This window comes from Ictalurus furcatus, chromosome 1 (assembly GCF_023375685.1).
Source record: "Ictalurus furcatus strain D&B chromosome 1, Billie_1.0, whole genome shotgun sequence".
Lineage (NCBI taxonomy): Eukaryota > Metazoa > Chordata > Actinopteri > Siluriformes > Ictaluridae > Ictalurus > Ictalurus furcatus.
The window spans coordinates 38,730,251-38,757,614 of NC_071255.1; the positions used below are offsets into that span (position 1 = coordinate 38,730,251).

At 42.4% G+C, this 27,364-nt stretch overlaps 19 non-coding genes across 19 annotated transcripts; all 19 read right to left on the minus strand.

Annotated features, from left to right (window-relative positions):
- Nucleotides 1–8,703: 8,703 nt before the first annotated feature.
- Nucleotides 8,704–8,867, minus strand: LOC128616114 (U1 spliceosomal RNA). The gene has a single exon (XR_008387357.1). It is a non-coding gene; the product is annotated as a U1 spliceosomal RNA (small nuclear RNA).
- A 1,072-nt stretch (nucleotides 8,868–9,939) lies between these two features.
- LOC128616322 (U1 spliceosomal RNA) lies at nucleotides 9,940–10,103 on the minus strand. Its single transcript, XR_008387410.1, has one exon. It is a non-coding gene; the product is annotated as a U1 spliceosomal RNA (small nuclear RNA).
- Nucleotides 10,104–10,704: 601 nt separating this feature from the next.
- On the minus strand, nucleotides 10,705–10,868 carry LOC128616093 (U1 spliceosomal RNA). The gene has a single exon (XR_008387352.1). It is a non-coding gene; the product is annotated as a U1 spliceosomal RNA (small nuclear RNA).
- Nucleotides 10,869–11,707: 839 nt separating this feature from the next.
- On the minus strand, nucleotides 11,708–11,871 carry LOC128616075 (U1 spliceosomal RNA). The gene has a single exon (XR_008387348.1). It is a non-coding gene; the product is annotated as a U1 spliceosomal RNA (small nuclear RNA).
- A 996-nt stretch (nucleotides 11,872–12,867) lies between these two features.
- Nucleotides 12,868–13,031, minus strand: LOC128616109 (U1 spliceosomal RNA). Its single transcript, XR_008387356.1, has one exon. It is a non-coding gene; the product is annotated as a U1 spliceosomal RNA (small nuclear RNA).
- A 908-nt stretch (nucleotides 13,032–13,939) lies between these two features.
- On the minus strand, nucleotides 13,940–14,103 carry LOC128616068 (U1 spliceosomal RNA). Its single transcript, XR_008387346.1, has one exon. It is a non-coding gene; the product is annotated as a U1 spliceosomal RNA (small nuclear RNA).
- A 604-nt stretch (nucleotides 14,104–14,707) lies between these two features.
- On the minus strand, nucleotides 14,708–14,871 carry LOC128616189 (U1 spliceosomal RNA). Its single transcript, XR_008387377.1, has one exon. It is a non-coding gene; the product is annotated as a U1 spliceosomal RNA (small nuclear RNA).
- A 683-nt stretch (nucleotides 14,872–15,554) lies between these two features.
- On the minus strand, nucleotides 15,555–15,718 carry LOC128616171 (U1 spliceosomal RNA). The gene has a single exon (XR_008387371.1). It is a non-coding gene; the product is annotated as a U1 spliceosomal RNA (small nuclear RNA).
- Nucleotides 15,719–16,631: 913 nt separating this feature from the next.
- LOC128616130 (U1 spliceosomal RNA) lies at nucleotides 16,632–16,795 on the minus strand. Its single transcript, XR_008387360.1, has one exon. It is a non-coding gene; the product is annotated as a U1 spliceosomal RNA (small nuclear RNA).
- Nucleotides 16,796–17,870: 1,075 nt separating this feature from the next.
- On the minus strand, nucleotides 17,871–18,034 carry LOC128616142 (U1 spliceosomal RNA). The gene has a single exon (XR_008387364.1). It is a non-coding gene; the product is annotated as a U1 spliceosomal RNA (small nuclear RNA).
- Nucleotides 18,035–18,868: 834 nt separating this feature from the next.
- Nucleotides 18,869–19,032, minus strand: LOC128616326 (U1 spliceosomal RNA). Its single transcript, XR_008387412.1, has one exon. It is a non-coding gene; the product is annotated as a U1 spliceosomal RNA (small nuclear RNA).
- Nucleotides 19,033–19,794: 762 nt separating this feature from the next.
- LOC128616348 (U1 spliceosomal RNA) lies at nucleotides 19,795–19,959 on the minus strand. The gene has a single exon (XR_008387418.1). It is a non-coding gene; the product is annotated as a U1 spliceosomal RNA (small nuclear RNA).
- A 1,155-nt stretch (nucleotides 19,960–21,114) lies between these two features.
- LOC128616192 (U1 spliceosomal RNA) lies at nucleotides 21,115–21,278 on the minus strand. The gene has a single exon (XR_008387380.1). It is a non-coding gene; the product is annotated as a U1 spliceosomal RNA (small nuclear RNA).
- A 683-nt stretch (nucleotides 21,279–21,961) lies between these two features.
- Nucleotides 21,962–22,125, minus strand: LOC128616098 (U1 spliceosomal RNA). Its single transcript, XR_008387354.1, has one exon. It is a non-coding gene; the product is annotated as a U1 spliceosomal RNA (small nuclear RNA).
- A 992-nt stretch (nucleotides 22,126–23,117) lies between these two features.
- LOC128616072 (U1 spliceosomal RNA) lies at nucleotides 23,118–23,281 on the minus strand. The gene has a single exon (XR_008387347.1). It is a non-coding gene; the product is annotated as a U1 spliceosomal RNA (small nuclear RNA).
- A 604-nt stretch (nucleotides 23,282–23,885) lies between these two features.
- LOC128616021 (U1 spliceosomal RNA) lies at nucleotides 23,886–24,049 on the minus strand. Its single transcript, XR_008387335.1, has one exon. It is a non-coding gene; the product is annotated as a U1 spliceosomal RNA (small nuclear RNA).
- A 996-nt stretch (nucleotides 24,050–25,045) lies between these two features.
- Nucleotides 25,046–25,209, minus strand: LOC128616355 (U1 spliceosomal RNA). Its single transcript, XR_008387419.1, has one exon. It is a non-coding gene; the product is annotated as a U1 spliceosomal RNA (small nuclear RNA).
- Nucleotides 25,210–26,122: 913 nt separating this feature from the next.
- On the minus strand, nucleotides 26,123–26,286 carry LOC128616177 (U1 spliceosomal RNA). The gene has a single exon (XR_008387372.1). It is a non-coding gene; the product is annotated as a U1 spliceosomal RNA (small nuclear RNA).
- Nucleotides 26,287–27,041: 755 nt separating this feature from the next.
- On the minus strand, nucleotides 27,042–27,204 carry LOC128616198 (U1 spliceosomal RNA). Its single transcript, XR_008387381.1, has one exon. It is a non-coding gene; the product is annotated as a U1 spliceosomal RNA (small nuclear RNA).
- Nucleotides 27,205–27,364: the final 160 nt, after the last annotated feature.

Genomic DNA, 27,364 nt, shown 5'->3' on the forward strand with positions numbered 1-27,364 from the left:
GTCAAAGGCCACCTTCCTGCTCTCTCTCTTTCTCTTTTGTCCCTCTGCTGTGCTAATGCATTATATTTATATTATTCTTATTTAATTCGTACTAAAACCGCTTGATGATGCTGTTCAAAAAACTAAAAACAACAAAAGTTGTAGATGCTGTGACCCATTGTGTTGTTTATTGCTACTTTGTGCTTTTTTTTTTTATTACTGCTGCTCTGAGCCAATAATTTTTTCTTCTTCTTGAAAATTCAAAACATCTAAGGTGTTTATGCTTATATATTTGTCTCATCGTTCTGGGCCTTTTAACCCACTTTCTGCAAGTTCTAACAGGTCAAAATAGGAGGAGAAGTAGCAAAAATGGCACTTAGATGGATGCAAGATATTGTAACTTTTGACCAAGAAGTGGTACTGTCACTAAATCTGTTGCATAGCCTCAGGGTATGGTCCTGATAATGCTTAACAAGATTTGTATCAGTGTGCAAGGCCATTGCTGAGATACAGTCTCACTTCCTGTTTGCTGGTTTCCCCATCAGATTGGTTGGCACATTACGGGCAAACTATTGATAATTTTTGTCCAAATGTGGTGTTGATTGGGCATTTGTAGTAGGAGTAGCAAAAAAAACATATATATATATATATATATATATATATATATATATATATATAACATATATATTTACAAAATCTAAGAAGGTGGATAATCACATTAGGCAGGAATTAATGTCATAGAGTGCAGCAAACTTGTTTCAACCCAGGGAATCCAGGCTTTTATATTTTGGACATATTGTTCTAAAGTTATGGCCATAAACCTACTTCCAAATTAGGCCTAAATTTGACCCGATGGTGGTGCTAGAGCGTTGGCAGCACTTGGCCCATATTTGGTCAGAATGTTCCTTAGACCCTTCCCAATCAGTGCGCCAAATTTCACAACATTTTATGGGTCTATGGGCTGCCATAGATACCCTATCCATAATAATAATAATAATAATAAGAAGAAGAAGAAGAAGAAGAAGAAGAAAGGTAGAATAACAAGAGGGTGCCTACACACCTTACCCCTAATAATAACAACAACAACAACAACAACAACAATAATAATAATAATAATAATAATATGCTTTTATACATTTATTTTAAAAAATGAACAACATACAAACTTCTGTAAGGCAGTTGTATGAGGACTAAATTTCAATAGATCCAAAAATAAATGAATGATATAATTTAACACTATGATATAATTTATTTATATTAAATAAAATAAGAATTAACAGAGAATTAAAATTTAAAAGGACACAAAACATAAAAAGAACATAACATCATAATGCAAAAGTAATGTGTAATAATGTGAGCAACACAAAATCAAGCACTAGAAAGCTGATATTGCCAAATGATTTCTACAGTTGAGGCCAATGGTTTAAAACCACCTTAGACAGGTTAAAGTCATTCAAATTTTCACAACTGCACAAGTTTCTAAAACAAACAAACAAAAAACCTTACACTTTGCAGCTAGTCTCTGGTCTGATGAGCTCTTTTAAATGCAGCTGTGATTGGAGGAAACAGAGCAGAGGATCTGCTGGAGAACTTGTTCATATCCTTTGAACTATGGCCAGTTTATTTATTTATTTATTTGTTTGTTTTTACAGTTCTGCTACAAGCCCCAAGCAGCCCCCCCCACCCCACCCCCACCCAGTACTCAATCCAGTCAACTGAAATACTTTATTGGGTCTGTATCTGGATTGCATACTGTCAGTTGATGACCCTGCTTTAGAGTCTCTCAAAACCTGCACCACCAGTTAGCACACCAGCAGATAATTGATCGATGTGTTCTATATATTGTAGTGGGATAAAAAAGACTTGGGGGTGTTTTAAGTGTTACCTGTATTCTTGGTTCTTTTTGTTCTTCAGTGGTGTAGCAGAACACAATAACACAAGAATATACACTGAGACGCAGAGTAGTGTAAAAGGGAAAAAGACTGCTTGCGTGCGTGTCGAGCAGTTGTGTTTTTGTGTGTGTGTGGGGGGGGTGGTGTTTAAAGGTAAAGCCCTAGATCTTTAATGCTACAACTCCTGGTTGGAGTGTATCTATTCGTACTATATACTATTATATTTAAAGCACCCTGTGTGTGTGTGTGTGTGTGTGTGTGTGTGTGTGTGTGTGTGTGTGTAATGATGCACCAGCATTCCTGTACAGGTGACCGGGCTCACCTGAAGATCAGGTATCACCATGGCAACGCTTCACTGCTTTAGATCAACAGACCTGAATAAAACCTCTTAGTAAAAGATCAAGGAGAGAGAAACAAAGACAGAAAGAGTACAGATACAGAGAGACTGCAACACAGAGAAAAAAGAGACAACAGAGAGAGCGAATGAGAGAGAAAGAAACAGAACTCAGGTTTGAGTGCAGTAGGATTTTTGTACCACTTTACTCAAATTCCTTCATTGCTGTCTCTCTTTCTCCGTCTGTGACAGGCCAGGACAGACAGAGAGTGATCAGGACAGAGAGACAGGTCAGAACACAGAGAGATTAATCAGGACACAGAGAAACAAGTCAGGATACAGAGAGACTGGTCAGGAGAGACAGGCCGGGATACAGATAGACAGGTCGAGACACAGAGAGACAGGTTGGGACGCAGAGAAACAGGCCGGGACGCAGAGAGATTGATCGGGACGCAGAGAGACAGACCAGAACACAGAGAGACTGGTCGGGACACAGAGAGACTGGCCGGGACACGGAGAGACTGACCGGGACACGGAGAGACAGGCCGGGATACGGAGAGACAGGCCGGGACACAGAGACAGGCCGGGACACAGAGAGACAGGCCAGGATACAGAGAGACTGATCAGGATAGATAGTGACAGATCAGGACATTGAGTGTATCATCTAGGGCACCCCAGGAGGCTATCAAATAATAAATGTAAGTTAAACTACATGTCAATGAAGTTAAATGTTACTGCAATTAGCGAGTTTGATAGCCCTGTAATGTCCAGTGTCCCTAAACAGCAGCTGACACAGCCAATGATTCTGTTATTTCATAAGCATTTGTTCTCTGATATAACCATGAGAGTGGTTAGATAGCAAGCTGACATGAGCTACTTCTGTCCATAACAGTAGCTTGCAGAGTCTCATATCTACACTCATAGTTCAGAATTAACAGCTAAAAAAATGCAAAAACCTTGTACCTGCTGGATTGATACGATCTCCAAATTCTGAACTTAACTGAATTGAGAGACAGAGATGCCCACTGTGTACAGGTGTGTGTTTTGAAGGTTAGAGAAGATTTAATAATGTGTGCGCGCAGTGTGTGACTGCCCTCTGCTGTCTGGAAAAAGAACTGTCACTATATTCACAGCTTCCTTCAGCTGTTCACATACAACACACAACTCGTAGTCTCGCACAATTATTAACAATATTGCTATAACAAAACACAACATTCTAAAACACAAACACACACGTACAGAGTAAACAGATTTTATAGTAATTCATCCAATATTTGTTTCAATTTACTTGAGTAAAGTGAAAACATGAAATCCCAGCTTCAGAAGATAATAATCACCTTACTCTGCAAATAAAGCATTGTATCTCTACAGTTGCTCTGCAATACTTTAATAAACCATTAGATGTGATCCTAAACTCAAAATTCCTTATGGTTTTTAAACATAGAGTTGATAGAGTGCACACTTAAGTGCAGTGCTAAATTTCAGGACAATTTCAGGAATGCACACCTTCGACATCAGGACATGTTACAACTTCAGTACATTTTTCCAAGTCATTTATTAGGTGTCACTGTGCTCTACAACCTCTAAAATGGCTCTGGAGTGAAAATCTCATTTGTTATAATTTTTTCACCAAAAATTGTCAAAAGATGTGTGTGTGTGTGTGTGTGTGTGTGTGTGTGTGTGTGTGTGTGTCCTGACTTTGCTCAAAGTGTGTAAACAAATGAGGAATAGCACCCAAAGTTTACACACTTTACACAGAGACGCCTCTTTCATGTTTTATTAATTTATAGTTATAGTTTATGCTTTCCTATAAACCCACACTATGCCTGGACTAATGCAGTGTGTGTGTGTTTATGGGTGTTCTGGGTCTCAGTAAAACCTGAAAAACATCATTTCAAAGAGGTTATTAAAGGCATCATTGACTACGTTTACATGGACAGTAGTAATCTAATTATTGACCTTACTCTGAGTAAGACAATATTGTGATTAAGGTGTTTACATGAGTCGCTTTTAGAATACTCCTTTCATGTACCTGTTTTACATGTTTTAGAGCATAATTAGATTAATGGCACACGTCATTACGTCACCGCGCCACGCCGTCCGACGTCCCTCCAGAATTTCATGTATCAACATACAGTTGGTCTTCGTTATGGTACCGTATACAGTTTTGGGTGATTTTATTAATTTTTTTTATGAACGCTTTAAGTGCAGTTAATTATTTGTCATGCTGTACGTGCAAATAGATGACTGCTTGAAGCCCTGGTCTGCGTCCCAAACCGCGTACTTACCGTCTATATAGTAGCCGGGATACATGTATTTCTCCTACTACAGGCCTATAGTAGGCAAGTATGCGGTTTGGGACGCAGCCGTGCTCTCTTGTTTGCCGTAAAACAGTTGAGCACTGCCGTGTGTGTACGTGTCCTGTTGCAAAATGCGGTGAAAACTCACATGACGTTAATAATGTTATTAAGGTGTTTACATGTCTGTAATACACCTCGATAATGCGACTAAAACAGGAATACTCCACATGTTTTAATTCGATTTGTGTTTACTTCGAGTATGACCTTAATCGGATTAAGGAAATTAAAAATTGCTGTTTACATGGTAGTTTCTTAATCAAAAGAGTATTGTCTTAATCGGGTTAATAGTGGATTATTGTTGTCCATGTAAACGCACTGAGTGTAAGTATGTTCCAGTCACATCCTTTACAACTGTTGCTTCTTTTAATTATACATACACCTGTTTATGAGCACATTCTCCACCTACACTATATATTCTGCTTGAAAGGAGAAGTCCTTGTAATTAAAGTATATTATTTAATGGTATTATTATTATTATTATTATTATTATTATTGCAAAGTAATGCACAATATTTTTATCAACAGTGTCTTCTTCTTATTCTTTTTCATTTTTATCTGCTAACTCTTCCCCAGATTTCAAGACACCAAGCCAATTCCAGAAAATTCGGTCTGATTGGGAATGGTGTGCTTTTATACAGATTTTTGATCGGATGTATGGTTTCCGCATAGCAATCATTTTTCTTCAAAATATTTCCTAATAGGAATGAATGGCAGAATTTTGTGGGCAATGGTTTGTGCATCTCTCATATTATTTGGATGCAAAAACACTAACACCATAGCAACCACCTGGGAGTTGCTAAGGGTGTGCAATCATTCTGGATTTTCTTCAGAAATAGTACTTTCCTAATTATTACATTTTATTTATGTTACTTAACCACTTTTCTTTGTTACATAAACACAAGGTGATTTATCCATCCCAATATTGAAGTAAGAAGTGAGACTACTGTGCCAGATCTCCTTTAATATTTATGCCAGACAATAGCTCATATTGTGAGTGAATGCTGTAAGACGTAGTCGTGGTGGATGTCAGTTGCTGTGATTGGTTAAACTTGCCTTTTTTCAGTTATACATAGTACCAATAAAAACCTAATGACATATCTAGCTTAGTGTACATATTTGGTAGATTACACACACAGCAGTTATTGGATGTCTTCATGGAGGAATTCTTCGAAACGAGGAGCTGTTCTAATGTCGGAAGGTTTTTTGCTGTGTAGAATGGCACAAGACGTGCATTTATTTATTTATTTATTTTACAATATGCACATATGCGATGCTCTAAATATAATCATTGTTACGTTTCGAGACTCGAACGGAAGCAAGTGCAGATAAATGTCTTTATTGCTCACACAAAGTCAATAAACAGGAAACGCGGTCTTAAACATGAAGTGGGATTCAAGCCCAAAACAGGAAACTGGATTCAAGGCATGAAACAAACACAGGACATGAGAACACGACCGCTTTAGTATCAAGCTAGCTAACACATACATCTCCGTAGATTAGTTTCGTGAAATGTATTTACATATATAATATTGTGCGAAGTGAGCAGCAACACGAGGGGTTTAAATAACTGGCTCTCCGTGCACGTCGCCCACCGCAGCGCCATCTGCAGGTGAGATCGTGACAATCATGCCATCTAATCCAGTTACTGTGTAATGTGTTGCCTGTTTTCATTTAGAGTCAGTCACGTCTAGATTTAGCATTGCTAAAATTAGAACTTAACTGCTGCTGTACAAAGCATTACCCAAAAAACTTGATCGTGATTTTTAAAATTATTATTTAGTATTTGATGAATGCAATTTCACAATATTTTTCTGTCAAAAAGCTGACTGGACCTTTACACCACTGTAATGCAGTACTGCCTCTGCTAACAAGGGCTTCAGTACCTTTCCAGTTTTGGGGTGGGAATGTAAAATGAAAAAAACACATACACACTCCGGTAATCCATAATCTCTCTGATGAAATGAGAATGGATTGCGGTGACACTGTATATCAAAAATAGAATTACTGCATTGAAAAGGATACAGATTATGTAAAACAGTCATCTTGGCCAGCCTTAGATGAATTTCAGGTTTTTAGGAAAAGTGCATTATTTTTACAGTGTATATTCTTATCGATTATATAGAAAGATAGAGGATTTACTTTTATGTATACAGAAGTTAAAAACAAACGAGAAAGTCTGCCATTGCATTCGGAAAATATACATTCAGAGATGGGTATAATACATCATTGTAATTACTTTTTCTGATAGCACAGTAATGTAATGTAATGTTACATTTTAATTGTATATAATCTGATTACAGTTACTCTTTATTCTCTCCATTTCAACAAGTTGTTTCACAGTAACTGGTCTCAAACAGAAAACATATTACTCAAATTAACATTAACACATTAAGTAAATTCTGAAGATTAAAGAAACATTTCTTAACTTATTGAATGTTATTAATTCATATTAACAGATTTAATTGACTGAATTCTAAAAAATCTCCTGTTAGTCTCATATTCACTCACCACAAACAAAAGCATTTCTACTTCACCATTGAACATCAAACTGGTAATATATAATATAAACTTTTTAAAATATTAACATTAACTGGATATGAAATATACATTCTACAAATATATTTTTCTGTGCAATATATACTTTTTTGTCAACTCATCTTCATTTAAATCGTTCATCAGTGCACTGATGCTTTAATTCAGCACGAGTAAAAAAAAATTGGACTCTACGCTGAAACTCCCACTTCATCGCTGCAGCATCCTGTGATTCATTTAATTTTAGCAGTGCAGAGCTTACAAACTGCAGTTTTGTCATCATTCCACAGGAGACATTACCGTTACACACAGCACTAAATCGATGTATTTTCCTGCTCTCTTTTGATTGAGAGGATATAATCGGCCCTGATCATCAGATGTTTTTAAACTATCGGCCGATGGACAATAGCGTGAAAAATTTACTTTATAGGCCGATAGCAATTACTGGCTGATACACCGGTGCATCTCTAGTAAATACCCATGGACTCTAGCTGCGTCATTTCAAAATACGGGCAAATGTGCCTAATATATTCTCCATTATAACATCGGTGTGCTTGTGCATATTCTTTATCTCTTGAAATCAAAATGGCTGATAGACATTTTGATTGACACCTGATTTGAACTAACAGGAGCTTCCAAGCTGAAGGCATGTGCCTTCCCCCTTTCCTTCCTGAGAAGCTGGAGCCTATTGCAACCAATTGTGTGGATGACTGGCACATCGTATAGCCAATGAAATTCTGAAAAATATGACACACTTCTTTAAGGGTGAGTTTCAACACTTCAGCTTAAAAGTGTTTGTGTAAAGCTACTGTTACCAGTGACCAGTGACTGTAACCAGTGGCAAATGTCTAATTTTTCTGCACATAAAAGTGTACAAAGGGATAAATTATGAATAAACAATTTGAGGATTGCTGGATATGTGATATGGAAGCTCTTGGTGTCAAGTTTCATTAGAGCTCAAAAGTAAGAGACACATCATGGTGTGCCCATGCTTACAAAGGGTCCGTTGGAGTTTCCAAAAGGTGATTTTGGTAAAATGCATGGACAAAGCCATAGAAAAATGTGTAAAATATGTATTTTCGTTGGTACTGTTATAAAATTTTAACATGAACTAGGTAAGGCTTCATGCTGAGGTGCAATTGTGTATTAAAGCTAAAAGCTCCACGTTGTAGTCATCAACCCAAAACCTAGCTCTTATGATTTGACCGACCCATGTAGTCCCTGCTCTACTTGACAAAAAGAGGTACTTAAAGAAACAAAATAATGTCGCCAAGATATTTTAAAACAACATGCAAAGAATAAAACGGAACAGACGTACATTGTAGTTCAGCTCTACTTAGCAAAGTCGCCAAGATATTTTAAAACATGCAAAGAATAAAACGGAACAGACGTACATTGTAGTTCAGCTCTACGTAGCCAAGTCGCCAAGATATTTTAAAACAACATGCAAAGAATAAAACGGAACAGACGTACATTGTAGTTCAGCCCTACTTAGCGAGAAAGATCAAACATTAGAGATTTTAATGCAGGCCACCAACCAAACAAAGAGACACTGAAAAACTCTTACAAATATTGCTCCAACTGTTTTTTCACCAGAGTTGCTTGTCAGGGGAAAGCGCGAACGCAGTCCCCCACTATCAGAAATTGTGCAGTCGAGATTCCCACATTTGGGGAATTCGTAAAGGTCAGCACAGCCTGAGTGCAATGGCTGAGCCTCGCCTTGGGCGAACCACCTTCTTGATCATGGTGTTGCTCCTGCCAGGTAAGTATGAGCCTTTCATCCTGTCTGGGAAGCACCCTGCAAGGGTGTAGACAGCCGGAGAAGGGTGCAGAAAGTCTTAGGATGGGGCCTTGCATAACCTCTGGCCCCTCCCCTTTTAAGTCAGCACAAGATACGAGAAGGTCCTGGCTGCAGCTTGCAGAGCAGGGGACGGGGCCACACTTTTTGCTGTGGCTACATGTGTCGCTCAGCCCACAACAGGCCTCATGGATTAGTGGTGCTGCAATCATGTTGAGGCCTAGCCCTAATCCTAGCTCTTAGGTACTGACGGACCCGTGTAATCCCTGCTCTATTTGACAAAAAGAGGTACTTAAACAAACAAAATAATGTCACCAAGATATTTTAAAACAACATGCAAAGAAAAAAACGGAACAGACGTACATTGTAGATCAGCTCTACGTAGCCAAGTCGCCAAGATATTTTAAAACAACATGCAAAGAATAAAACGGAACAGACGTACATTGTAGTTCATCTTTATGTAGCCAAGTCGCCAAGATATTTTAAAACAACATGCAAAGAAAAAAACGGAACAGACGTACATTGTAGTACAGCTCTACTTAGCCAAGTCGCCAAGATATTTTAAAACATGCAAAGAATAAAACGGAACAGACGTACATTGTAGTTCAGCTCTACTTAGCCAAGTCGCCAAGATATTTTAAAACATGCAAAGAATAAAACGGAACAGACGTACATTGTAGTTCAGCTCTATGTAGCCAAGTCGCCAAGATATTTTAAAACAACATGCAAAGAATAAAACGGAACAGACGTACATTGTAGTTCATCTTTATGTAGCCAAGTCGCCAAGATATTTTAAAACAACATGCAAAGAAAAAAACGGAACAGACGTACATTGTAGTACAGCTCTACGTAGCCAAGTCGCCAAGATATTTTAAAACAACATGCAAAGAATAACACGGAACAGACGTACATTGTAGTTAAACTCTACTTAACGAGAAAAATCAAACGTTACAGATTTTAATGCAGGCCACCAACCAAACAAAAAGACACTGAAAAATCTCTTACAAACAATGTTCCAACTATTTTTTCACCAGAGTTACTTGTCAGGGGAAAGCGCAAACGCAATCCCCCACTATCAGAAATTATGCAGTCGAGATTCCCACATTTGGGGAATTCGCAAAGGTCAGCACAGCCTGAGTGCAATGGCTGAGCCTCGCTTTGTGCAAACCACCTTCTTGATCATGGTATTGCCCCTGCCAGGTAAGTATGAGCCTTTCATCCTGTCTCGGAAGTACTCTGCAAGGGTGTAGGCAGCCGGAGAAGGGTGCAGAAAGTCTTAGGACGGGGCCTTGCATAACCTCTGGCCCCTCCCCTTTAAAGTCAGCACAAGATACGAGAAGGTCCTGGCTGCAGCTTGCAGAACAGGGGACGGGGCCACACTTTTTGCTGTGGCTACATGTGTCGCTCAGCCCACAACAGGCCTCATGGATTAGTGGTGCTGCAATCATGTTGAGGCCTAGCCCTAATCCTAGCTATTAGGTACTGACGAACCAGTGTAGTCCCTGCTCTACTTGACAAAAAGAGGTACTTAAACAAACAAAATAATCTCGCCAAGATATTTTAAAACAACATGCAAAGAATAAAACGGAACAGACGTACATTGTAGTTCAGCTCTACTTAGCCAAGTCGCCAAGATATTTTAAAACATGCAAAGAATAAAACGGAACAGACGTACATTGTAGTTCAGCTCTACTTAGCGAGAAGAATCAAACATTAGAGATTTTAACGCAGGCCACCAACCAAACAAAGAGACACTGAAAAATCTCTTACAAACATTGCTCCAACTGTTTTTCCACCAGAGTTACTTGTCAGGGGAAAGCGCGAACGCAGTCCCCCACTACCAGAAATTGTGCAGTCGAGATTCCCACATTTGGGGAATTCGCAAAGGTCAGCACAGCCTGAGTGCAATGGCTGAGCCTCGCCTTGGGCGAACCACCTTCTTGATCATGGTATTGCCCCTGGCAGGTAAGTATGAGCCTTTCTTCCTGTCTGGGAAGTACCCTGCAAGGGTGTAGACAGCCGGAGAAGGGTGCAGAAAGTCTTAGGACGGGGCCTTGCATAACCTCTGGCCCCTCCCCTTTTAAGTCAGCACAAGATACGAGAAGGTCCTGGCTGCAGCTTGCAGAGCAGGGGACGGGGCCACACTTTTTGCTGTGGCTACATGTGTCGCTCAGCCCACAACAGGCCTCATGGATTAGTGGTGCTGCAATCATGTTGAGGCCTAGCCCTAATCCTAGCTCTTAGGTACTGACGGACCCGTGTAATCCCTGCTCTATTTGACAAAAAGAGGTACTTAAACAAACAAAATAATGTCGCCAAGATATTTTAAAACAACATGCAAAGAAAAAACGGAACAGACGTACATTGTAGTTCAGCTCTACGTAGCCAAGTCGCCAAGATATTTTAAAACAACATGCAAAGAATAAAACGGAACAGACGTACATTGTAGTTCAGCTCTACGTAGCCAAGTCGCCAAGATATTTTAAAACAACATGCAAAGAATAAAACGGAACAGACGTACATTGTAGTTCAGCTCTACGTAGCCAAGTCGCCAAGATATTTTAAAACAACATGCAAAAAAAAAAACGGAACAGACATACATTGTAGTACAGCTCTACGTAGCCAAGTCGCCAAGATATTTTAAAACAACATGCAAAGAATAACACGGAACAGACGTACATTGTAGTTCAACTTAACTTAACGAGAAAAATCAAACGTTAGAGATTTTAATGCAGGCCACCAACCAAACAAAGAGACACTGAAAAATCTCTTACAAACAATGCTCCAACTATTTTTCCACCAGAGTTCCTTGTCAGGAAAAGCGCGAACGCAGTCCCCCACTATCAGAAATTGTGCAGTCGAGATTCCCACATTTGGGGAATTCGCAAAGGTCAGCACAGCCTGAGTGCAATGGCTGAGCCTCGCCTTGGGCGAACCACCTTCTTGATCATGGTATTGCCCCTGCCAGGTAAGTATAAGCGTTTCATCCTGTCTCGGAAGTACTCTGCAAGGGTGTAGACAGCCGGAGAAGGGTGCAGAAAGTCTTAGGACGGGGCCTTGCATAACCTCTGGCCCCTCCCCTTTTAAGTTAGCACAAGATACGAGAAGGTCCTGGCTGCAGCTTGCAGAGCAGGGGACGGGGCCACAGTTTTTGCTGTGGCTACATGTGTCGCTCAGCCCACAACAGGCCTCATGGATTAGTGGTGCTGCAATCATGTTGAGGCCTAGCCCTAATCCTAGCTATTAGGCACTGACGAACCAGTGTAGTCCCTGCTCTACTTGACAAAAAGAGGTACTTAAACAAACAAAATAATGTCGCCAAGATATTTTAAAACAACATGCAAAGAATAAAACGGAACAGACGTACATTGTAGTTCAGCTCTACTTAGCCAAGTCGCCAAGATATTTTAAAACATGCAAAGAATAAAACGGAACAGACGTACATTGTAGTTCAGCTCTACATAGCAACGTCGCCAAGATATTTTAAAACAACATGCAAAGAAAAAAACGGAACAGACGTACATTGTAGTTCAGCTCTACGTAGCCAAGTCGCCAAGATATTTTAAAACAACATGCAAAGAATAAAACGGAACAGACGTACATTGTAGTTCAGCTCTACGTAGCCACGTCGCCAAGATATTTTAAAACAACATGCAAAGAAAAAAACGGAACAGACGTACATTGTAGTTCAGCTCTACGTAGCCAAGTCGCCAAGATATTTTAAAACAACATGCAAAGAATAAAACGGAACAGACGTACATTGTAGTTCAGCTCTACGTAGCCAAGTCGCCAAGATATTTTAAAACAACATGCAAAGAATAAAACGGAACAGACGTATATTGTAGTGCAGTTCTACTTAGCGAGAAAGATCAAACATTAGAGGTTTTAATGCAGGCCACCAACCAAACAAAAAGACACTGAAAAACCTCTTACAAATATTGCTGCAACTGTTTTTCCACCAAAGTTCCTTGTCAGGGAAAAGCGCGAACGCAGTCCCCCCCTATCAGAAATTGTGCAGTCGAGATTCCCACATTTGGGGAATTCGCAAGGATCAGCACAGCCTGCGTGCAATGGCTGAGCCTCGCCTTGGGCGAACCACCTTCTTGATCATGGTACTGCCCCTGCCAGGTAAGTATGAGCCTTTCATCCTGTCTGGGAAGTACCCTGCAAGGGTGTAGGCAGCCGGAGAAGGGTGCAGAAAGTATTAGGACGGGGCCTTGCATAACCTCTGACCCCTCCCCTTTTAAGTCAGCACAAGATACGAGAAGGTCCTGGCTGCAGCTTGCAGAACAGGGGACGGGGCCACACTTTTTGCTGTGGTTACATGTGTCGCTCAGCCCACAACAGGCCTCATGGATTATTGGTGCTGCAATCATGTTGAGGCCTAGCCCTAATCCTGGCTCTTAGGTACTGACGGACCCGTGTAGTCCCTGCTCTACTTGACAAAAAGAGGTACTTAAACAAAATAATGTCGCCAAGATATTTTAAAACAACATGCAAAGAATAAAACGGAACAGACGTACATTGTAGTTCAGCTCTACTTAGCCAAGTCGCCAAGATATTTTAAAACATGCAAAGAATAAAACGGAACAGACGTACATTGTAGTTCAGCTCTACGTAGCCACGTCGCCAAGATATTTTAAAACAACATGCAAAGAAAAAAACGGAACAGACGTACATTGTAGTTCAGCTCTACGTAGCCAAGTCGCCAAGATATTTTAAAACAACATGCAAAGAATAAAACGGAACAGACGTACATTGTAGTTCAGCTCTACGTAGCCAAGTCGCCAAGATATTTTAAAACAACATGCAAAGAAAAAAACGGAACAGACGTACATTGTAGTACAGCTCTACGTAGCCAAGTCGCCAAGATATTTTAAAACAACATGCAAAGAATAACACGTAACAGACGTACATTGTAGTTCAACTTAACGAGAAAAATCAAACGTTAGAGGTTTTAATGCAGGCCACCAACCAAACAAAGAGACACTGAAAAATCTCTTACAAACAATGCTCCAACTATTTTTCCACCAGAGTTCCTTGTCAGGAGAAAGCACGAACGCAGTCCCCCACTATCAGAAATTGTGCAGTCGAGATTCCCACATTTGGGGAATTCGCAAAGGTCAGCACAGCCTGAGTGCAATGGCTGAGCCTCGCCTTGGGCGAACCACCTTCTTGATCATGGTATTGCCCCTGCCAGGTAAGTATAAGCGTTTCATCCTGTCTCGGAAGTACTCTGCAAGGGTGTAGGCAGCCGGAGAAGGGTGCAGAAAGTCTTAGGACGGGGCCTTGCATAACCTCTGGCCCCTCCCCATTTAAGTCAGCACAAGATACGAGAAGGTCCTGGCTGCAGCTTGCAGAACAGGGGACGGGGCCACACTTTTTGCTGTGGCTACATGTGTCGCTCAGCCCACAACAGGCCTCATGGATTAGTGGTGCTGCAATCATGTTGAGGCCTAGCCCTAATCCTAGCTATTAGGTACTGACGAACCAGTGTAGTCCCTGCTCTACTTGACAAAAAGAGGTACTTAAACAAACAAAATAATGTCGCCAAGATATTTTAAAACAACATGCAAAGAAAAAAACGGAACAGACGTACATTGTAGTACAGCTCTACGTAGCCAAGTCGCCAAAATATTTTAAAACAACATGCAAAGAATAAAACGGAACTGACGTACCTTGTAGTTCAGCTCTACTTAGCGAGAAAGATCAAACATTAGAGGTTTTAATGCAGACCACCAACCAAACAAAGAGATACTGAAAAACCTCTTATAAACATTGCTCCAACTGTTTTTCCACCAGAGTTACTTGTCAGAAGAAAGCGCGAACACAGTCCCCCACTATCAGAAATTGTGCAGTCAAGATTCCCACATTTGGGGAATTCGCAAGGGTCAGCACAGCCTGCGTGCAATGGCTGAACCTCGCCTTGGGCGAACCACCTTCTTGATCATGGTACTGCCCCTGCCAGGTAAGTATGAGCCTTTCATCCTGTCTGGGAAGTACCCTGCAAGGGTGTAGGCAGCCGGAGAAGGGTGCAGAAAGTATTAGGACGGGGCCTTGCATAACCTCTGACCCCTCCCCTTTTAAGTCAGCACAAGATACGAGAAGGTCCTGGCTGCAGCTTGCAGAACAGGGGACGGGGCCACACTTTTTGCTGTGGTTACATGTGTCGCTCAGCCCACAACAGGCCTCATGGATTATTGGTGCTGTAATCATGTTGAGGCCTAGCCCTAATCCTGGCTCTTAGGTACTGACGGACCCGTGTAGTCCCTGCTCTACTTGACAAAAAGAGGTACTTAAACAAACAAAATAATGTCGCCAAGATATTTTAAAACAACATGCAAAGAAAAAAACGGAACAGATGTACATTGTAGTTCAGCTCTACGTAGCCAAGTCGCCAAGATATTTTAAAACAACATGCAAAGAATAAAACGGAACAGACGTACATTATAGTTCAGCTCTACGTAGCCAAGTCGCCAAGATATTTTAAAACAACATGCAAAGAATAACACGGAACAGACGTACATTGTAGTTCAACTCTACTTAACGAGAAAAATCAAACGTTAGAGGTTTTAATGCAGGCCACCAACCAAACAAAGAGACACTGAAAAATCTCTTACAAACAATGCTCCAACTATTTTCCCACCAGAGTTACTTGTCAGGGGAAAGCGCGAATGCAGTCCCCCACTATCAGAAATTGTGCAGTCGAGATTCCCACATTTGGGGAATTCGCAAAGGTCAGCACAGCCTGCGTGCAATGGCTGAGCCTCGCCTTGGGCGAACCACCTTCTTGATCATGGTACTGCCCCTGCCAGGTAAGTATGAGCCTTTCATCCTGTCTGGGAAGTACCCTGCAAGGGTGTAGGCAGCCGGAGAAGGGTGCAGAAAGTATTAGGACGGGGCCTTGCATAACCTCTGGCCCCTCCCCTTTTAAGTCAGCACAAGATACGAGAAGGTCCTGGCTGCAGCTTGCAGAACAGGGGACGGGGCCACACTTTTTGCTGTGGTTACATGTGTCGCTCAGCCCACAACAGGCCTCATGGATTATTGGTGCTGCAATCATGTTGAGGCCTAGCCCTAATCCTGGCTCTTAGGTACTGACGGACCCGTGTAGTCCCTGCTCTACTTGACAAAAAGAGGTACTTAAACAAAATAATGTCGCCAAGATATTTTAAAACAACATGCAAAGAATAAAACGGAACAGACGTACATTGTAGTTCAGCTCTACTTAGCCAAGTCGCCAAGATATTTTAAAACATGCAAAGAATAAAACGGAACAGACGTACATTGTAGTTCAGCTCTACGTAGCCACGTCGCCAAGATATTTTAAAACAACATGCAAAGAAAAAAACGGAACAGACGTACATTGTAGTTCAGCTCTACGTAGCCACGTCGCCAAGATATTTTAAAACAACATGCAAAGAAAAAAACGGAACAGACGTACATTGTAGTTCAGCTCTACGTAGCCAAGTCGCCAAGATATTTTAAAACAACATGCAAAGAATAAAACGGAACAGACGTACATTGTAGTTCAGCTCTACGTAGCCAAGTCGCCAAGATATTTTAAAACAACATGCAAAGAATAAAACGGAACAGACGTACATTGTAGTTCAGCTCTACTTAGCGAGAAAGATCAAACATTAGAGGTTTTAATGCAGGCCACCAACCAAACAAAGAGATACTGAAAAACCTCTTATAAACATTGCTCCAACTGTTTTTCCACCAGAGTTACTTGTCAGGAGAAAGCACGAACACAGTCCCCCACTATCAGAAATTGTGCAGTCGAGATTCCCACATTTGGGGAATTCGCAAAGGTCAGCACAGCCTGAGTGCAATGGCTGAGCCTCGCCTTGGGCGAACCACCTTCTTGATCATGGTATTGCCCCTGCCAGGTAAGTATGAGCCTTTCTTCCTGTCTGGGAAGTACCCTGCAAGGGTGTAGACAGCCGGAGAAGGGTGCAGAAAGTCTTAGGACGGGGCCTTGCATAACCTCTGGCCCCTCCCCTTTTAAGTCAGCACAAGATACGAGAAGGTCCTGGCTGCAGCTTGCAGAGCAGGGGACGGGGCCACACTTTTTGCTGTGGCTACATGTGTCGCTCAGCCCACAACAGGCCTCATGGATTAGTGGTGCTGCAATCATGTTGAGGCCTAGCCCTAATCCTAGCTATTAGGTACTGACGAACCAGTGTAGTCCCTGCTCTACTTGACAAAAAGAGGTACTTAAACAAACAAAATAATGTCGCCAAGATATTTTAAAACAACATGCAAAGAATAAAACGGAACAGACGTACATTGTAGTTCAGCTCTACTTAGCCAAGTCGCCAAGATATTTTAAAACATGCAAAGAATAAAACGGAACAGACGTACATTGTAGTTCAGCTCTACGTAGCCACGTCGCCAAGATATTTTAAAACAACATGCAAAGAAAAAAACGGAACAGACGTACATTGTAGTTCAGCTCTACGTAGCCAAGTCGCCAAGATATTTTAAAACAACATGCAAAGAATAAAACGGAACAGACGTACATTGTAGTTCAGCTCTACGTAGCCAAGTCGCCAATATATTTTAAAACAACATGCAAAGAATAAAACGGAACAGACGTACATTGTAGTTCAGCTCTACGTAGCCAAGTCGCCAAGATATTTTAAAACAACATGCAAAGAAAAAAACGGAACAGACGTACATTGTAGTTCAGCTCTACGTAGCCAAGTCGCCAAGATATTTTAAAACAACATGCAAAGAATAAAACGGAACAGACGTACATTGTAGTTCAGCTCTACGTAGCCAAGTCGCCAAGATATTTTAAAACAACATGCAAAGAATAAAACGGAACAGACGTATATTGTAGTGCAGTTCTACTTAGCGAGAAAGATCAAACATTAGAGGTTTTAATGCAGGCCACCAACCAAACAAAAAGACACTGAAAAACCTCTTACAAATATTGCTGCAACTGTTTTTCCACCAAAGTTACTTGTCAGGGAAAAGCGCGAACGCAGTCCCCCACTATCAGAAATTGTGCAGTCGAGATTCCCACATTTGGGGAATTCGCAAAGGTCAGCACAGCCTGAGGGCAATGGCTGAGCCTCGCCTTGGGCGAACCACCTTCTTGATCATGGTACTGCCCCTGCCAGGTAAGTATGAGCCTTTCATCCTGTCTGGGAAGTACCCTGCAAGGGTGTAGGCAGCCAGAGAAGGGTGCAGAAAGTATTCGGACGGGGCCTTGCATAACCTCTGGCCCCTCCCCTTTTAAGTCAGCACAAGATACGAGAAGGTCCTGGCTGCAGCTTGCAGAACAGGGGACGGGGCCACACTTTTTGCTGTGGTTACATGTGTCGCTCAGCCCACAACAGGCCTCATGGATTATTGGTGCTGCAATCATGTTGAGGCCTAGCCCTAATCCTGGCTCTTAGGTACTGACGGACCCGTGTAGTCCCTGCTCTACTTGACAAAAAGAGGTACTTAAACAAAATAATGTCGCCAAGATATTTTAAAACAACATGCAAAGAATAAAACGGAACAGACGTACATTGTAGTTCAGCTCTACTTAGCCAAGTCGCCAAGATATTTTAAAACATGCAAAGAAAAAAACGGAACAGACGTACATTGTAGTTCAGCTCTATGTAGCCACGTCGCCAAGATATTTTAAAACAACATGCAAAGAAAAAAATGGAACAGACGTACATTGTAGTTCAGCTCTACGTAGCCAAGTCGCCAAGATATTTTAAAACAACATGCAAAGAATAAAACGGAACAGACGTACGTTGTAGTTCAGCTCTACGTAGCCAAGTCACCAAGATATTTTAAAACAACATGCAAAGAATAAAACGGAACTGACGTACATTGTAGTTCAGCTCTACTTAGCGAGAAAGATCAAACATTAGAGATTTTAACGCAAGCCACCAACCAAACAAAGAGACACTGAAAAATCTCTTACAAACATTGCTCCAACTGTTTTTCCACCAGAGTTACTTGTCAGGGGAAAGCGCGAACGCAGTCCCCCACTACCAGAAATTGTGCAGTCGAGATTCCCACATTTGGGGAATTCGCAAAGGTCAGCACAGCCTGAGTGCAATGGCTGAGCCTCGCCTTGGGTGAACCATCTTCTTGATCATGGTATTGCCCCTGCCAGGTAAGTATGAGCCTTTCTTCCTGTCTGGGAAGTACCCTGCAAGGGTGTAGACAGCCGGAGAAGGGTGCAGAAAGTCTTAGGACGGGGCCTTGCATAACCTCTGGCCCCTCCCCTTTTAAGTCAGCACAAGATACGAGAAGGTCCTGGCTGCAGCTTGCAGAGCAGGGGACGGGGCCACACTTTTTGCTGTGGCTACATGTGTCGCTCAGCCCACAACAGGCCTCATGGATTAGTGGTGCTGCAATCATGTTGAGGCCTAGCCCTAATCCTAGCTCTTAGGTATTGACGGACCCGTGTAATCCCTGCTCTATTTGACAAAAAGAGGTACTTAAACAAACAAAATAATGTCGCCAAGATATTTTAAAACAACATGCAAAGAAAAAAACGGAACAGATGTGCATTGTAGTTCAGCGCTACGTAGCGAAGTCGCCAAGATATTTTAAAACAACATGCAAAGAATAAAACGGAACAGACGTACATTGTAGTTCAGCTCTACGTAGCCAAGTCGCCAAGATATTTTAAAACAACATGCAAAGAAAAAAACGGAACAGACGTACATTGTAGTACAGCTCTACGTAGCCAAGTCGCCAAGATATTTTAAAACAACATGCAAAGAATAACACGTAACAGACGTACATTGTAGTTCAACTCTACTTAACGAGAAAAATCAAACGTTAGAGGTTTTAACGCAGGCCACCAACCAAACAAAGAGACACTGAAAAATCTCTTACGAACAATGCTCCAACTATTTTTCCACCAGAGTTACTTGTCAGGGGAAAGCGCGAACGCAGTCCCCCACTATCAGAAATTGTGCAGTCGAGATTCCCACATTTGGGGAATTCGCAAAGGTCAGCACAGCCTGAGTGCAATGGCTGAGCCTCGCCTTGGGCGAACCACCTTCTTGATCATGGTATTGGCCCCTGCCAGGTAAGTATGAGCCTTTCTTCCTGTCTGGGAAGTACCCTGCAAGGGTGTAGGCAGCCGGAGAAGGGTGCAGAAAGTCTTAGGATGGGGCCTTGCATAACCTCTGGCCCCTCCCCTTTTAAGTCAGCACAAGATACGAGAAGGTCCTGGCTGCAGCTTGCAGAACAGGGGACGGGGCCACACTTTTTGCTGTGGCTACATGTGTCGCTCAGCCCACAACAGGCCTCATGGATTACTGGTGCTGCAAACATGTTGAGGCCTAGCCCTAATCCTAGCTATTAGGTACTGACGAACCTGTGTAGTCCCTGCTCTACTTGACAAAAAGAGGTACTTAAACAAACAAAATAATGTCGCCAAGATATTTTAAAACAACATGCAAAGAATAAAACGGAACAGACGTACATTGTAGTTCAGCTCTACTTAGCCAAGTCGCCAAGATATTTTAAAAACATGCAAAGAATAAAACGGAACAGACGTACATTGTAGTTCAGCTCTACGTAGCAACGTCGCCAAGATATTTTAAAACAACATGCAAAGAAAAAAACGGAACAGACGTACATTGTAGTTCAGCTCTACGTAGCCAAGTCGCCAAGATATTTTAAAACAACATGCAAAGAATAAAACGGAACAGACGTACATTGTAGTTCAGCTCTACGTAGCCACGTCGCCAAGATATTTTAAAACAACATGCAAAGAATAAAACGGAACAGACGTACATTGTAGTTCAGCTCTACGTAGCCAAGTCGCCAATATATTTTAAAACAACATGCAAAGAATAAAACTGAACAGACGTACATTGTAGTTCAGCTCTACGTAGCCAAGTCGCCAAGATATTTTAAAACAACATGCAAAGAAAAAAACGGAACAGACGTACATTGTAGTTCAGCTCTACGTAGCCAAGTCGCCAAGATATTTTAAAACAACATGCAAAGAATAAAACGGAACAGACGTACATTGTAGTTCAGCTCTACGTAGCCAAGTCGCCAAGATATTTTAAAACAACATGCAAAGAATAAAACGGAACAGACGTATGTTGTAGTGCAGTTCTACTTAGCGAGAAAGATCAAACATTAGAGGTTTTAATGCAGGCCACCAACCAAACAAAAAGACACTGAAAAATCTCTTACAAATATTGCTGCAACTGTTTTTCCACCAAAGTTACTTGTCAGGGAAAAGCGCGAACGCAGTCCCCGCCTATCAGAAATTGTGCAGTCGAGATTCCCACATTTGGGGAATTGGCAAGGGTCAGCACAGCCTGCGTGCAATGGCTGAGCCTCGCCTTGGGCGAACCACCTTCTTGATCATGGTACTGCCCCTGCCAGGTAAGTATGAGCCTTTCATCCTGTCTGGGAAGTACCCTGCAAGGGTGTAGGCAGCCGGAGAAGGGTGCAGAAAGTATTAGGACGGGGCCTTGCATAACCTCTGACCCCTCCCCTTTTAAGTCAGCACAAGATACGAGAAGGTCCTGGCTGCAGCTTGCAGAACAGGGGACGGGGCCACACTTTTTGCTGTGGTTACATGTGTCGCTCAGCCCACAACAGGCCTCATGGATTATTGGTGCTGTAATCATGTTGAGGCCTAGCCCTAATCCTGGCTCTTAGGTACTGACGGACCCGTGTAGTCCCTGCTCTACTTGACAAAAAGAGGTACTTAAACAAACAAAATAATGTCGCCAAGATATTTTAAAACAACATGCAAAGAAAAAAACGGAACAGATGTACATTGTAGTTCAGCTCTACGTAGCCAAGTCGCCAAGATATTTTAAAACAACATGCAAAGAATAAAACGGAACAGACGTACATTATAGTTCAGCTCTACGTAGCCAAGTCGCCAAGATATTTTAAAACAACATGCAAAGAATAACACGGAACAGACGTACATTGTAGTTCAACTCTACTTAACGAGAAAAATCAAACGTTAGAGGTTTTAATGCAGGCCACCAACCAAACAAAGAGACACTGAAAAATCTCTTACAAACAATGCTCCAACTATTTTCCCACCAGAGTTACTTGTCAGGGGAAAGCGCGAACGCAGTCCCCCACTATCAGAAATTGTGCAGTCGAGATTCCCACATTTGGGGAATTCGCAAAGGTCAGCACAGCCTGCGTGCAATGGCTGAGCCTCGCCTTGGGCGAACCACCTTCTTGACCATGGTACTGCCCCTGCCAGGTAAGTATGAGCCTTTCATCCTGTCTGGGAAGTACCCTGCAAGGGTGTAGGCAGCCGGAGAAGGGTGCAGAAAGTATTAGGACGGGGCCTTGCATAACCTCTGGCCCCTCCCCTTTTAAGTCAGCACAAGATACGAGAAGGTCCTGGCTGCAGCTTGCAGAACAGGGGACGGGGCCACACTTTTTGCTGTGGTTACATGTGTCGCTCAGCCCACAACAGGCCTCATGGATTATTGGTGCTGCAATCATGTTGAGGCCTAGCCCTAATCCTGGCTCTTAGGTACTGACGGACCCGTGTAGTCCCTGCTCTACTTGACAAAAAGAGGTACTTAAACAAAATAATGTCGCCAAGATATTTTAAAACAACATGCAAAGAATAAAACGGAACAGACGTACATTGTAGTTCAGCTCTACTTAGCCAAGTCGCCAAGATATTTTAAAACATGCAAAGAATAAAACGGAACAGACGTACATTGTAGTTCAGCTCTACGTAGCCACGTCGCCAAGATATTTTAAAACAACATTCAAAGAAAAAAACGGAACAGACGTACATTGTAGTTCAGCTCTACGTAGCCACGTCGCCAAGATATTTTAAAACAACATGCAAAGAAAAAAACGGAACAGACGTACATTGTAGTTCAGCTCTACGTAGCCAAGTCGCCAAGATATTTTAAAACAACATGCAAAGAATAAAACGGAACAGACGTACATTGTAGTTCAGCTCTACGTAGCCAAGTCGCCAAGATATTTTAAAACAACATGCAAAGAAAAAAACGGAACAGACGTACATTGTAGTACAGCTCTACGTAGCCAAGTCGCCAAGATATTTTAAAACAACATGCAAAGAATAACACGGAACAGACGTACATTGTAGTTCAACTTAACTTAACGAGAAAAATCAAACGTTAGAGGTTTTAATGCAGGCCACCAACCAAACAAAGAGACACTGAAAAATCTCTTACAAACAATGCTCCAACTATTTTTCCACCAGAGTTCCTTGTCAGGAGAAAGCACGAACGCAGTCCCCCACTATCAGAAATTGTGCAGTCGAGATTCCCACATTTGGGGAATTCGCAAAGGTCAGCACAGCCTGAGTGCAATGGCTGAGCCTCGCCTTGGGCGAACCACCTTCTTGATCATGGTATTGCCCCTGCCAGGTAAGTATAAGCGTTTCATCCTGTCTCGGAAGTACTCTGCAAGGGTGTAGGCAGCCGGAGAAGGGTGCAGAAAGTCTTAGGACGGGGCCTTGCATAACCTCTGGCCCCTCCCCATTTAAGTCAGCACAAGATACGAGAAGGTCCTGGCTGCAGCTTGCAGAACAGGGGATGGGGCCACACTTTTTGCTGTGGCTACATGTGTCGCTCAGCCCACAACAGGCCTCATGGATTAGTGGTGCTGCAATCATGTTGAGGCCTAGCCCTAATCCTAGCTATTAGGTACTGACGAACCAGTGTAGTCCCTGCTCTACTTGACAAAAAGAGGTACTTAAACAAACAAAATAATGTCGCCAAGATATTTTAAAACAACATGCAAAGAAAAAAACGGAACAGACGTACATTGTAGTACAGCTCTACGTAGCCAAGTCGCCAAAATATTTTAAAACAACATGCAAAGAATAAAACGGAACTGACGTACCTTGTAGTTCAGCTCTACTTAGCGAGAAAGATCAAACATTAGAGGTTTTAATGCAGGCCACCAACCAAACAAAGAGATACTGAAAAACCTCTTATAAACATTGCTCCAACTGTTTTTCCACCAGAGTTACTTGTCAGGAGAAAGCGCGAACACAGTCCCCCACTATCAGAAATTGTGCAGTCGAGATTCCCACATTTGGGGAATTCGCAAAGGTCAGCACAGCCTGAGTGCAATGGCTGAGCCTCGCCTTGGGCGAACCACCTTCTTGATCATGGTATTGCCCCTGCCAGGTAAGTATGAGCCTTTCTTTCTGTCTGGGAAGTACCCTGCAAGGGTGTAGACAGCCGGAGAAGGGTGCAGAAAGTCTTAGGACGGGGCCTTGCATAACCTCTGGCCCCTCCCCTTTTAAGTCAGCACAAGATACGAGAAGGTCCTGGCTGCAGCCTGCAGAGCAGGGGACGGGGCCACACTTTTTGCTGTGGCTACATGTGTCGCTCAGCCCACAACAGGCCTCATGGATTAGTGGTGCTGCAATCATGTTGAGGCCTAGCCCTAATCCTAGCTATTAGGTACTGACGAACCAGTGTAGTCCCTGCTCTACTTGACAAAAAGAGGTACTTAAACAAACAAAACAATGTCGCCAAGATATTTTAAAACAACATGCAAAGAATAAAACGGAACAGACGTACATTGTAGTTCAGCTCTACTTAGCCAAGTCGCCAAGATATTTTAAAACATGCAAAGAATAAAACGGAACAGACGTACATTGTAGTTCAGCTCTACGTAGCCACGTCGCCAAGATATTTTAAAACAACATGCAAAGAAAAAAACGGAACAGACGTACATTGTAGTTCAGCTCTACGTAGCCAAGTCGCCAAGATATTTTAAAACAACATGCAAAGAATAAAACGGAACAGACGTACATTGTAGTTCAGCTCTACGTAGCCACGTCGCCAAGATATTTTAAAACAACATGCAAAGAATAAAACGGAACAGACGTACATTGTAGTTCAGCTCTACGTAGCAACGTCGCCAAGATATTTTAAAACAACATGCAAAGAAAAAAACGGAACAGACGTACATTGTAGTTCAGCTCTACGTAGCCAAGTCGCCAAGATATTTTAAAACAACATGCAAAGAATAACACGGAACAGACGTACATTGTAGTTCAACTCTACTTAACGAGAAAAATCAAACGTTAGAGGTTTTAATGCAGGCCACCAACCAAACAAAGAGACACTGAAAAATCTCTTACAAACAATGCTCCAACTATTTTCCCACCAGAGTTACTTGTCAGGGGAAAGCGCGAACGCAGTCCCCCACTATCAGAAATTGTGCAGTCGAGATTCCCACATTTGGGGAATTCGCAAAGGTCAGCACAGCCTGCGTGCAATGGCTGAGCCTCGCCTTGGGCGAACCACCTTCTTGATCATGGTACTGCCCCTGCCAGGTAAGTATGAGCCTTTCATCCTGTCTGGGAAGTACCCTGCAAGGGTGTAGGCAGCCGGAGAAGGGTGCAGAAAGCATTAGGACGGGGCCTTGCATAACCTCTGGCCCCTCCCCTTTTAAGTCAGCACAAGATACGAGAAGGTCCTGGCTGCAGCTTGCAGAACAGGGGACGGGGCCACACTTTTTGCTGTGGTTACATGTGTCGCTCAGCCCACAACAGGCCTCATGGATTATTGGTGCTGCAATCATGTTGAGGCCTAGCCCTAATCCTGGCTCTTAGGTACTGACGGACCCGTGTAGTCCCTGCTCTACTTGACAAAAAGAGGTACTTAAACAAAATAATGTCGCCAAGATATTTTAAAACAACATGCAAAGAATAAAACGGAACAGACGTACATTGTAGTTCAGCTCTACTTAGCCAAGTCGCCAAGATATTTTAAAACATGCAAAGAATAAAACGGAACAGACGTACATTGTAGTTCAGCTCTACGTAGCCACGTCGCCAAGATATTTTAAAACAACATTCAAAGAAAAAAACGGAACAGACGTACATTGTAGTTCAGCTCTACGTAGCCACGTCGCCAAGATATTTTAAAACAACATGCAAAGAAAAAAACGGAACAGACGTACATTGTAGTTCAGCTCTACGTAGCCAAGTCGCCAAGATATTTTAAAACAACATGCAAAGAATAAAACGGAACAGACGTACATTGTAGTTCAGCTCTACGTAGCCAAGTCGCCAAGATATTTTAAAACAACATGCAAAGAATAAAACGGAACAGACGTATATTGTAGTGCAGTTCTACTTAGCGAGAAAGATCAAACATTAGAGGTTTTAATGCAGGCCACCAACCAAACAAAAAGACACTGAAAAACCTCTTACAAATGTTGCTGCAACTGTTTTTCCACCAAAGTTACTTGTCAGGAAAAAGCGCGAACGCAGTCCCCCACTATCAGAAATTGTGCAGTCGAGATTCCCACATTTGGGGAATTCGCAAAGGTCAGCACAGCCTGAGGGCAATGGCTGAGCCTCGCCTTGGGCGAACCACCTTCTTGATCATGGTACTGCCCCTGCCAGGTAAGTATGAGCCTTTCATCCTGTCTGGGAAGTACCCTGCAAGGGTGTAGGCAGCCAGAGAAGGGTGCAGAAAGTATTCGGACGGGGCCTTGCATAACCTCTGGCCCCTCCCCTTTTAAGTCAGCACAAGATACGAGAAGGTCCTGGCTGCAGCTTGCAGAACAGGGGACGGGGCCACACTTTTTGCTGTGGTTACATGTGTCGCTCAGCCCACAACAGGCCTCATGGATTATTGGTGCTGCAATCATGTTGAGGCCTAGCCCTAATCCTGGCTCTTAGGTACTGACGGACCCGTGTAGTCCCTGCTCTACTTGACAAAAAGAGGTACTTAAACAAAATAATGTCGCCAAGATATTTTAAAACAACATGCAAAGAATAAAACGGAACAGACGTACATTGTAGTTCAGCTCTACTTAACCAAGTCGCCAAGATATTTTAAAACATGCAAAGAATAAAACGGAACAGACGTACATTGTAGTTCAGCTCTACGTAGCCAAGTCGCCAAGATATTTTAAAACAACATGCAAAGAAAAAAACGGAACAGACGTACATTGTAGTTCAGCTCTACGTAGCCAAGTCCCCAGGATATTTTAAAACAACATGCAAAGAATAAAACCGAACTGACATACATTGTAGTTCAACTCTACTTAGCGAGAAAGATCAAACATTAGAGGTTTTAATGCAGGCCACCAACCAAACAAAGAGACACTGAAAAATCTCTTACAAACATTGCTCCAACTGTTTTTCCACCAGAGTTACTTGTCAGGGGAAGCGCGAACGCAGTCCCCCATTATCAGAAATTGTGCAGTCGAGATTCCCACATTTGGGGAATTCGCAAAGGTCAGCACAGCCTGAGCGCAATGGCTGAGCCTCGCCTTGGGCGAACCATCTTCTTGATCATGGTATTGCCCCTTCCAAGTAAGTATGAGCCTTTCTTCCTGTCTGGGAAGTACCCTGCAAGGGTGTAGACAGCCGGAGAAGGGTGCAGAAAGTCTTAGGACGGGGCCTTGCATAACCTCTGGCCCCTCCCCTTTTAAGTCAGCACAAGATACGAGAAGGTCCTGGCTGCAGCTTGCAGAGCAGGGG